This window comes from Spermophilus citellus (assembly GCF_964194105.1).
Source record: "Spermophilus citellus genome assembly, contig: SCAFFOLD_130, whole genome shotgun sequence".
Taxonomy (NCBI): domain Eukaryota; kingdom Metazoa; phylum Chordata; class Mammalia; order Rodentia; family Sciuridae; genus Spermophilus; species Spermophilus citellus.
Window position 1 is genome coordinate 1,044,287 of NW_027672818.1, and position 8,639 is coordinate 1,052,925.

The 8,639-nt window shown below is 33.5% G+C and overlaps 1 long non-coding RNA gene across 1 annotated transcript; it reads right to left on the bottom strand.

Moving 5' to 3' along the window:
- Positions 1-445: 445 nt before the first annotated feature.
- Positions 446-3,438, bottom strand: LOC308640569. The gene is made up of 2 exons (XR_014020304.1): positions 3,263-3,438; positions 446-849 (listed from the first exon to the last, which is right to left on the bottom strand). It is a non-coding gene; the product is annotated as an uncharacterized lncRNA (long non-coding RNA).
- Positions 3,439-8,639: the final 5,201 nt, after the last annotated feature.

An 8,639-nucleotide genomic window follows, 5' to 3' on the forward strand; every position in this document is an offset into this window, starting at 1 on the left:
AGATAGTTTAAATTTTATCACTTGCCAAAACTGAAGGGAACTCAACCATTGCAACCTCTTTAATTCCTATTCTCTATGTACTTAAATATACCTTTATGTAATTTACAGTTATATTTCAATAAATATAATTTGTGAAAAGGCTAAATTGAAGTGTTACAGCACAGCCTAACCCTAAGGCACTTTATAAGTAGAAATATCTACATCAAAACAAAAATTTCACAGATATTGCAGAACTTTGGAGAATGACATACTTTAAAAGCAAGATTTCAGAACATAGCAAAGTAATTTAAACAGCCCAAAGGAATAAAAAGCAAAATCCAACCTAATACTATAAACAAGTAAGCTAGGTATGCTGTGTATTTCCAATCATCAGTGAGGAGTTAACTAGAAATTGAGCTAGACAATAATATGATTACAACAAAAAAGAAGCTAGGATCTTCATATGCAAGTTTAACAAATCATCATGGTTTATTTAACAAGGTTTATTTCTACATCAGATTGTGGATTAAAAGCAGTTATATATGTGATATGAAAAGACCGATGTACAATCAATAGGTCTTATATTTTTCTTCCATGGATTTCCCCCATCTCCCTGCTTAGTAGTAAAAGGCATTTTTAGGCTTATATAAACACATTCTTTACAACTGCCTCTTCACAGAAAATTAGAATATAAATAGCACTGGGCATTTAGTTAAATAAGTCACAGGTCAATAATTTCAACTGTGCAGTTGTGAAATCTAATGTCAAAGAGTTTTTGAAACCTTAAGACTGGGTGATCTGCAATGTTTCCAGCATGTCTTCAACTGCCTTTAGAGAGTATTTGGTTTCCTTCTTACTTCGGCCTGCAAACTAATTAAACAACAACAAAAGAAAGCTCTATTAGGCTCAATTTCAATCGCAGGTTAAAAAAAAAAAACACAACATCATCTTCATATTGCTAATGAAACTTAACATTAACTATTTTCTCACTAGCATGGAATCAAACATCTTCATAAGAACAAAAGTTAAGGTTTAAGAACCTTTTTATTAAGGTTTCATCCTCAGTTGAAGTGTACAATGGTTTCACTCCATACTTGTTTGGTTTTAAGTAGTATGATAACATCATAGATTTGATTTTAAAACTATCTCATATTCAGACCCCAAACATGCATAAAATAACAAGCATAAATTTTAGAAATTTAACATATTTATTAAGGCACACAATAATAATTTCCACTTATCTCACCTCTAAACAGATTCTTAGTTTCAAACAAAGATATAATGTAAATTAAAGTACTTTTTATTAAATATTTTCAAGTTGCAAGTAATCAAAAAAGTCAAAGTTGGTCATATTTTAAGTTTACAGATTTATCAGTTGACTAATGATATGTTTTTGTAGCACAAAGCCTGTCAACACTCCACACAACATATTAAAATGATGCAACATATTTTTAAATATCCATTTTCTAGTTTATGAAATTGTAATTTACTTTATAAAACTAAACTGGGGTTGGATTTTATAATGAAAGCCAAAAATAATACATCAAGTACTATCTCTCTCTATATAAAAGTAAACTCATGGCATCTTAAATTCAATATAGTACACATAATCTGTGGGGTTGAACACTGTTGAATACCCCATGCTGATTTCAAAATGAGTTTTCTAACTGGACTGACAATCTCCATCATTTATCAGTCTTATTTAACACAACAGATTTAACTGATAAATAAGTGTTATGAGGATGGAGGAAAGCTTAATTATATTATCTGTTTTCCCTTGGTCAAAGTATTAATTAAAATGTGGTATTAGTAACATCTAACATCTAGATAACATATTTTAAAGCAACTGACCCTGCCTTCAAATAGCAATGCTATTTTAAGTACTTAGTACTTGATTTATGATGTGTTTCTTCTCTTTCATAATTAACTAAGCAAACTTCTCATGACCTGTTCAGAAAGATTAAATAATCAAGTACAGGTAAGATTATAGAGGCATAGGCTTCACAAATTGGTAACCTGTCTCTGACCCTTCTGGCTACACCATAACATTACAACTCCCCTAGTTCCTAAAATATTAGCTTCTGTAGTTGAATCTTTATTTAATAGAGTAAATAAAAAGTTGTTGTTGTTGTTGTTGTTTTTTAAGGGAAATGCCATGGAAAGAGAAAAGCTCATAAAAATCAAGATCAATTTTATTTTTCCCTGAATTAAAGTATCACTAAGAACTGAAATGTTAAAAATACAAGTTGTAATTATAAAATATGGCAACAGTAACACCACATTTAAAACATTTTTTTTCTTCATTTCCCTTGGCAAATAAAGGATGTGAGGCATGGTTATTACTTATATTATCCCAGTTGATAAATTCACCTTCACAAGGATCTACAAAGAACAGAAAGCCTTTTCTTTTACCACTGCCTACCCAATGTAAACAGGAATGGTCCTAATCAGATACTTAAAGGTCTATTTCTGAGAAGAGAAGCTTTGATGGGTTGGGGGAGGGGTACAAAAATAGGATACCATGTGGTAACATTGACTCTTAATGTTTTAAAGCAGCAAAGTAAAAATTTAAAAATTGTAGAAAGCTAATGTTCTAATATGAATGTTAAGCTGTAGTATTTTTCTTGATTTGTACCTAACAAATATAATAGGAAGTGTGATTTTTTTAAATTAGCTAATTTTAAAACATCATCTAAGATGGTGTCAAACACTACTGACAAAACTGCAATTTACAATAAACCAACCTAAACTGTGTCAGAACAAACAAAAACAAAATTGGGAATATAAATCTATCACTTCAAATTTTGCCTGACATGTAATTATTCTGTCTATCCCAGAATTACATATCAATTTAACTGATTATGCTGGAATTACATTTTTTTCTTCAAATCATATCATGATTTAATTTTCTGTTTCCCAAGGATAATAACAGAATCACTCCTGTAATCACAGATAACATACGGCTCAATAGCATAGGTGAATTTAACAGTATACCAAAGAGCATTTATCTGGAGAATTGTTAGCAGGTTCATGTTAAAGTTTTTCATGAGCATTAATCAAATGTGCTTGCTTCTATTGAACATGCTAAACCAATTATTTAACTGAAAAGCAAGCAGTAGCTATATTATTTCATTATTCAGTGGAGATGAAGAAAAACCATCTTTAAAAATTCATTTTTCTTTCATTCATAAATATCTAGAAAAACATTACTATAAGGAATATTTATTTTATACTTAATTCTAATTTGCATGCCTAGATGAGAGTCACAGATCCCAGAATTTACCTAATCACAAAAATGTCAATCTCTGGAGGATGTACTTTTCCACATTATTCACAAATTTTGTGTTTTTCTTTTCATACAGTTATATGTAATTAAGTAAACTCTTCTTTCATACTTCTTTTTTGGATCTATAAGAAAACTCATCAAAAGAACAATAAAACAACCAAATAATCTTGCATATCAAAACCAGAAATCAATGATTTGTCCATTTTAACAACTGGGACACACTGAACAAAAATTAGCTCACATAATTTGTGGAAAATAGTATGGGCCAACAAAGTAATAGGATAAATAGAATAGAATGGCAGATGGATGAATCTCAGAAACATGCTGAGTGAAAGAAGCCAGACACTAGAGAGCCCATAATCTATGATCTCATTTACATAAAGTTTTGGTGCAGGCAAAATTAATTTGGGGTGATAAATATCTAATGACTGCTTGCCTGCTATGTGTGGGTAGGGAGGACTGACTACAAAGTGACAGATGGAAACTTTTGGGGGTGATGAAAATGCTGTGTATCTTCACAATACACTTTAAATGTGTGCAGTGTACATAATTCTATTGTAACAAAGTGGATAAAAAGGCAAATAAACTAAAACAAAAGGATGTGACTTAAAGATTTATAGAACTTGTGTCCCTTGAATCTGGGTTAACCAAGTGAGTTGTTTTGTCCAATGAAATACTAGCAAAATATGATACAATTAGAGGCTTTTAAAGCCTGTGCATATTGTAGTTTGCCTATTAGCTCCTCTTGGAATCCTGAAACTATCATGTGAATAAGCCCAAGTTAGCCTGCCAAATGAGAGAAAAGATCCAGTATCTCCAGCTGACGGAGTCAACTGTCAGCTATTTAAGTGAGTTAACCAACTATGGCATACCAGCAGAAATATGAATGAATTCAGCCAAAACTACCACAATTACTCAGCAGATCTCACACCAAACTGCCTACCTACAGAATCATAAGCAAATAAGGTATTTTAAATCACTAAGTATGCAAAAGTTAATGGATACAAATATTTAAGAATTTGGTTTACAGAAAGAATACAGAGAAACTTCCTAGAGAAAGTATAGAATATGAAAGCTTCAAAAACACCAAAAGATTTTAAAACCTGTTCCTTTTCTGGTGTTGAAATAAAAATAAATTTTGTTATGAGAAGTTATTCCTAATTCAGGAGTATTACACATTGCTATACAGAAACCTGACAGGACCAACTGAGAGGAGTGTTATCTTCCTACAGTGATATTCAAAATGAATTGAGAAATTGACAAGAAAATTTCCATGCCTTGTCTTTCCTATAGAATGAAGAAAAGACAAATCACACCTTCAGTAAGAAGTCTAAGATATCTCTGAGTAACTATGGAGTTTATGGTGTAATACTCAATGCCTGAGGAGCACCAGTAGTGCTTTCATAGCTTTTCCAAAGAACATTCAGAATTTATAAGACTTTATGAAAAGAAAATGGATCTCACAACATATTGAGAGAGTGTGCAAGGAGAGAAAGAGGGCAGGTACATGGAACTAAAAACAGGATTTGGTTCTATAAACAAACACATCTCATAAAGCAGGAAGGGTGTATTTGGCTAGAGACTTGATCAACTGGGCTTTCCAAATCACTGAACAGAGTTTTTGAGTTATAGTAATTATAGTAATTTTATACTATTGAGAGCTGTATATCCTAAATGAAGAGAGAAATAAGCACAGGTAGAATGTCAATTGTTCACAAGAAAATAGAACTGAGGAAAGAATTAGAAACTACATTAACATCTTCAGATACATTTATACCTGATACATCTTATAGAGGCAGTATATTATTACCCTTAAGAATATCAACTCTGGAGTTAGCCTTTCTGCGTTTGAAAACAACTGTCATTAACCAGGTATGTCACTTTGGGAGCATTATTTAATCTTTCTGTGCTTTAATTTCCTCATTTGTAAAACAGGTGGGCTGGGGATATAGCTCAGTGTTAGAATGCTTGCTTAGCAAGCAGGAGGACCTGAGTTCAATCCTCAGCAATGTAAAACAAAAATAAAAAGCCCTGTAAAGTAGGAAAAATATGTAATTCATAATACAGCCTCTATAAATGTTTGTTATTTTTAATTATTATTTTAATTGCAATGATCGGAATAGGCATAAGAACGTGAATTTGAAATGATTCATAATGTAATTTGGTGATGTAATTCCAATGTAATTCATAATATAATAAAGCTTAACTCCTCAGAATACTTTCATTTTTTAAATTAGTGCATTGTAGTTATATATAATATATGGGTTCATTTTGACATAATTATACAAGCATAGTATATCACTGATCCAATTCAACCCCCATTACTTCCCATTTCCTTCCGCCTGCTCCCTTTCCTTTATTCTACTTCTCAGAATACTTTTAAAAGAAAATCCAGGTCCAGAGATATTATGCAATTTATCCAATGTTGCATAGTTAATAAATATCAGAGCTAAATTTTGAACCCAGACAATACAGATCTACCATCTGTGTCTTCTTTAATACACGGAACTAGTTCTATGGAATAGGATTCATAGTAGAATACAGAGAAGGACAGAAAACAATGGATATCCACATGGGATGAAATGGCTGCTATGTCACATCGTAAATAAAAATCTTTTCCAAGTAAACTATGGATTTACATATGAAAGTAAAAAACTAGAATTCCTGAAGACACACAAGACTCTTTTGACCATTGAGTAGCAAAAAATTTATTAACAAAAAATAAAAAGTACAAACCATGATATATCCATGAAGGATATCACTGATAAATTTGATCACATTTAACTTTAGAACTTCTATTTGTCAAACTCATTTGAGAAGGAGAGTAAGAAAAGAGAGGTATTTGCTACATACATAACCAGAAAAGGGCTCATAATCAGAAAACCAAAAGAAAGAAAAAAAGAAAAAGTCATACAAACCAATAAGAAAAAGTAAGACTTTATAAAAGAGGATATCCAAATGGCCAATAAACACGACAGAATTCTCACTGGAAGATGCAAAATAAAATAAACGAAATACCACCATACACATACCAGAACAGATATAATTACAAAGACTGACAGAACCAAGTGTTAGTGAAGATATAAGTGATGAGAATTCTTTAAGTTACTTGTAGGAGTAAATCAACTAACTTGTAAAACTGTCTACATCTACTACAGTTCAATATACACATACTCTATGACCCAAAATTTCCACTGAAAAGTGTATATGCATCAGAAATGTATGTTAATGTTGACCAAGCAAAAATTCAGTGCAATGCTATTCAGAATAGTCCCAAACAGAAAATAATCCAACTGCCCGTCAACAATTGAGTAGATATATTGTAATATAGTCATTCAATATACTACAGTATAATAAAAATGAATAAACTATAGTCATAGACAAGGGTAATCTAGTCAGTCCCCAAGTAGGACAACTGTGGAGTGGTAATATTTATTAGAAATATTTATCAACAAGAGGAAGAAAGGCTAAGTTCCTGCTTTATACCAACATGGTTTTTGACTGATATTCATTCAGAACTCTGAATAAAATCACTTAGAATTAAGTACAGCTTGTGTAGTTCTCAATAGTAGGGCCAGGAGGATGCAGGTGAACTGGGTCAGGGAGCATTTAGTGGGCCAGGATATTATAGGGAGGGTCTAGGAGGCCAAGTCCAAGAGATGAATGTGTGGGGAGGGGTCTTAAGCTGGGGTCTTAGGATGGGGTCTTAAGCTTCTTACCCAAGGGGTTTATGTCATCATTCCTGAGATACAAGATGTTAGAGGCCAAGAAGACCTGAGCTGTGAAGAGCTAGAAAGAGTGTGGACAGGATGACGATGTTCAGGATGCCAATGTGATTCAAATAAAGGGCTCAGTAGCTTGACATTATTAGGCTCTGGCTAAGAAACTTAGGATGGGTTTCCTGTTTTAAGTAAAAGTAACTGAATCAGGCAATAATTAATAAAACTTAAAACAAATCTAAAATAGCACTATTCCCATATGGTAGAAAAGACACTGAAAGATGTTGAAAGAACGAATGATTTGCAGAAGGTTCACAAATGAGCTGCAGAGCTGCTAATAGCGAGAATGCAACTCCTGGATTCTTAGTTCTACATTCTTGCTTATCTCTCATCTTCCTTTCACCCTTGTTTGTTGGGCATTCAAGGTGCAGTTGAACTCGCTAAACTAAGAGCCACATCCTTAGAGCCACTGACATTTACCTGTTCAACTACCAGTGCAAAAGGGTTACAGTCAACACCCAGAATCCTCTACCTCCACCTCTACCAGAAACCTATGGAGATGCAGAAATGTTCCCTGGATTCTGATATATGACCTTCATCAACAGAAGATCTGCCTATGTGAAAACACTAAAGTCACTTATATATTATAGACACCAAATGTATCATGCGGCATAAAAACAAATTCTCTCTGTGTTAAGTGCTGTTTGGAGCAGTGCAACCAGACTGCAAGAAGCCGTAGCACCCTGCCGGAAAGCTGATGTGCAGGGATGCTTCCAGTAATGAGGCCCGAGGCAATTGTCCTTGGCATTGCACACAGCTGGCTGATTCTGCTTTAAAATCTCTAGTAGCTAAACAGGCATTAGCTGGAGAGGGCTGACTTCCCATCCTGCTTGCTATCCCTTAGTCACCTGGGCTTTGGTTAACATGGGCCTCTAAGATCTGGGCCCCTGAAAACCCTCAACCCCATCTGAGACCGCTGCATAATCTCTGGGCATCTCAGCAGCCTCCAAATACATCACCCTGAAAGGCCATTCTGCTTCATTCTGTTGGCTTTTCCTGCCCAGAATGCTTCAATTTTTAAAATATGAGCCCCAACTCTAGCTCTGATCCTCTAAGCAGCATTCCCCACAATATACCCATGCTTCTGTTAGTACCTTTCACCCTTTCAATCATTAGACTGACAAAGAAAACTTGAAAGAAAAATTATTGATCACTTTTGGCGATATGCCTTGAAACATTTCTTTTGCTATTCCAGAGAGACAGCCAAAGCTGCAGGGTCACTTTGCATAATCAGTTGTACCTGGCTAATTTAGAAAGCACTTCCTTCTCCCTCTGATTGCTCCTTAGGTTCACACTCTTATTACCATCCCTACCTTTAAATAACAATAAAAGGTAAAAATAATAGAGCAAACAACTGAAGAAATTTTTAAAAACTACAAAGTGAATACCTTCCATTGCATACCCCAGAATGATGCTTATCTCTTTAAAATTGCTCCATCTCTCTCTTAATCCATATACATCACATTTTACACAGTAATATTCATAATGTAAGAATAATTCTATATTACCATTTAATACTTTATCTTAAAATTTTTCTTCACACATAATTTTTCTTAATGCTCTGGCTACTTCTCCAAATGAGAACATGGAAATGC